Genomic DNA, 3712 nt, shown 5'->3' with positions numbered 1-3712 from the left:
TATTATAGTTGCTTGCACTACTAAAAAAAATTGCGTGTCATAAAAAGGGTCAGATGACACGCTTTTTGGTGTCATAAATCGACCCGTTATAAAGCTTTATGACACGCATTTCGCGCGTCATGAATTTATGACACGCTTTTATGACACCTTTATACGACACACTTTTATGACACTTTTTTTTGCGTGTCATGGTTCAATTTTATTTTTTTTTAAAATATTTTTTATAAAGTTACTAATATCCCAAAATTAAATAACAGGTAATCTCATAATACAAATAAACACACAAATAGCAAAAGAGCGCATTTCATATATATCAAAACAATATGTTTCATACAACTACAAGTTATTTCTTAAAACTCTAAAGTTAACTATAAAAGTTAATCACATTCATACAACCGTTTAAATGACGATGGGGATATCTTTGGAAGGGAAGATCCTGCATCCGATATGAATCTTCCAATGTTATTGTCGGGAGAACACGACCTTCCTGGAAGATTGAAAAGAGATATTTAAAACATATATTCACTTGCAAATCAAGTTAGTTTGTGTAATATGTGCTATAAACATGTAAAACTACATTAATCAGCTGTGATGAATTAAATATATAAAATGGCTATGTTCAGATTGCGGAAAGAATAATATTCAATTTACGTTTGAATATGTCATATAAGTTTATCAAAATTTGGATCATACTCAAATTAAATATCTCAAATCATAGTATGACAAATGCTCTGCTCAAATACATCTTTCAAAAATATCACAAGACTTTGATAAAATGAATGGATTATCATACGAAGTTAAGCATAATAATGTTCAAAAAACATAAGTTTTAGATCTTAATATAACTGATTGTAAGTTTATATATATTCCCCAGTTTACACAAGACTATAAGCTAATAATGGTTGTAGCTAAAAGTAGAAAGATAGTTTCTATCATGACCAACCTGGATCTATGGGACCAGAAGTCGTCAATGTGATACTTGTTCCATCTGATATGACCTTGGCTTGAAGCACTCGGCCAACGTCAGAGGGCTCAGGAGCATAAATTGGTTTAGTGGCACCTAACAAGGATGAGTGCTGGTTAGTAATACCAAGAAAATATCTAGCGTATTGATGCATTGAACAACATATAATTTCTGAAGTCATACAACCACAAGTAGTAACAGTTGATTATCAATATGAGATTCAAACGTGATTTGCTTAGCCACAGAATTCTAACCAAAAGTTCATTCTGAAAAAGAAGGTACATAGGTGAGATGTTCACACAAGATAGAATAAGATTTAAAACTACAGTTATCAGCTACTCCACCCAATCACTGCTGCCAGGCTAATAGTGACCACTGATATATGCCATTCCGGTAACTGTGATTTAATGATTTTAACATATAGGTAAATCAGGTTTCAAGTTGTAACTATCAACACAGAATCAAATTTGGTCCCACTTGAGGTTAAAGTTGAAGACTGTAAAACTACTGTATCATGTTACCTGAAATAAGGTCCTTTTTTCCATCTTCAGATGCCAAGCGATACCACTAGATTGAACAGTCTAGAAGTTCTGGAGCTTTACTGGAAGTTGGCAGAATCTGCAAATACGAACCTAAGCCTCTATACCATCTAATTCAGAGACGTAGGGTGTGTTGTCCGCTCCTTTCTTGCTCATCGCCAACTGAAATAGAAATGGAGATAAATAAAACAAAATTTCCAGCAGACCACCAACTACAAAAGCTTAAACTCTTAAAAGACTTGTAATCACACGACTGTAACAACAGTTCTTGGATAGCATGATCAAAGAACAGAATACAGAATGCTACCACAGGCTAAGAAAGAAAAATCTTAAGCAAACCTTAAACAAAATGACAAACTTAAAAAACCGATTGTTACATGTATCTAATGCTCCTTAAATAGAAGCCTATATGTCGGGCCAAATTGTTTTCTCTAAGATTTTGTTCATCTAAACCCAAAGCTCAACATTGGTTAAACCCTACATACCAAAATACTTGATTAACAATCTAACAATCATATGTCATCTTGTTCTTGAAGCTTAATGCAATATCTAAATACAGTATTTTATCTTTTTGTACCAATTTTAGTTAATCTACTTATAACTGATTTTGACCTTCACTTTTTAACGAGTTCTCACCTACAACTTCAACCAGTTACCCATCCCACCTATTTTAACACATTTACCAACAATATCGTTTTCAATCATGTTTAGCTCATTAAATGTTTACTAAACTAGAGAAAACCTATCCAGACTTGTTTTATCCTGAATTTATACTTTGGTTACCTAGCCGTCCATTTTACCTCGTGTACCTTTAGATAAGAAAGTACCTGCATCAATGACTTAGAAGACGATCTTTTTGTACCAATTTTATTTAATCTACTTATAACTGATTTTGACCTTCACTTTATAACGAGTTCTCACCTCAACTTCAACCAGTTACCCAACCCACCTATTTTGACACATCTACCAACAACAATATCGTTTTCAATCATGTTTAGCTCACTAAATGTTTACTAAATCAGAGAAAACCTATCCAGACTTGTTTTATCCCGAATTTATACTTTGGTTACCTAGCTGTCCATTTTACCTCTTGTACCATTAGATAAGAAAATACCTGCATCAATGACTAGAAGACGATCACAGTCCATGACAGTGAGTAATTAGGTATCCTATGAGCTATGCTTACGATAGTATAATCAACAAAGTTGATATCTACCCTGCTTACAAACAATATATTAACGAAAAGTGGGTAGTGTTGAATTTTGATTATACAACTAGAAGATTACCTACATCATTATAGCAGCATCTGGAAAGTCAAACACAGCTGAAGCTCGCCCGTAATTCAAACTCTGTAGAAAAAATAGATATGTACTTTTTGTCTAACAATTGACCAAACTCTTTCTTTTACAATATAACATTCCTACATTCATTCTCAACCATTATGTGAAATCTAAAACCAGAAGAAGATTCACTGTGAAAAAATGATGCAGGACCTCACAAACGACACCCCTTCACATCAGTCATCCGAAAAGACAAACAAGAAGACATACAAGTACAGTGATACCTATCAGTTACCCACTAACATTATATTCAAAATGACTCCTCACATCAGCAATCTACCGATTAACAAAGCTAAAAAAAATAACCAAAAAATGCATAGGAACATATTAATCCAAAGTATCAAGTATCTAGCCAGTTAAAATGACTTGAATACGTCCTTATTCAAAATGAAAACAAATCTAATCTTTGAGAAAAAAAATATTTACTATAAATGTTGGAACCTTAGTTGCAGTAAGTCTCAAAAATAATTTGATGGCTAAACTTTGAGGATGTTGTTGCTCCGAGGTCGGGTCTTTAGAAATGGGTACATAACCACCAAAAAAATTACAGAAATCTCACTTCAACACCCACCACCAGCTTTAACTTTAGCTTGGTTGGACTTCAACCTTTACTAGATGAAAAAGCTAAGTTACATGGTATATTAGTACGATAATAAGACTAGTTAAAAAAAGATGAATAACCATTTATCTTAATAAGGTTACCTAATCATCACCGTCCGACTTATTACTTTCAATCTCAAGATTTGAGATATTATTGTCTATCTCATTACTATCTAAATCATCTAGATTTGAATCTAAATCAAAATCTTCCATATCGTGATCAGAATTTTCTACCTATAAGATATGGTTTCAGACAAATACAGAGACCC

At 33.0% G+C, this 3712-nt stretch overlaps 1 long non-coding RNA gene across 2 annotated transcripts; it reads right to left on the bottom strand.

Annotated features, from left to right (window-relative positions):
• Positions 1–331: 331 nt before the first annotated feature.
• On the bottom strand, positions 332–3218 carry LOC122586038. 2 transcript variants are annotated; one of them, XR_006321855.1, is made up of 4 exons: positions 2790–3218; positions 1486–1665; positions 944–1060; positions 332–487 (listed from the first exon to the last, which is right to left on the bottom strand). It is a non-coding gene; the product is annotated as an uncharacterized LOC122586038 (long non-coding RNA). The 2 variants fall into 2 exon arrangements; XR_006321856.1 differs by having other exon boundaries at positions 2794–3218.
• Positions 3219–3712: the final 494 nt, after the last annotated feature.

The sequence above is a fragment of the Erigeron canadensis genome, chromosome 1 (genome assembly GCF_010389155.1).
Source record: "Erigeron canadensis isolate Cc75 chromosome 1, C_canadensis_v1, whole genome shotgun sequence".
Taxonomy (NCBI): Eukaryota; Viridiplantae; Streptophyta; class Magnoliopsida; order Asterales; family Asteraceae; genus Erigeron; species Erigeron canadensis.
The sequence above is the reverse complement of the archived record's forward strand: the minus strand, read 5'-3'. Positions and strand labels throughout refer to the sequence as shown.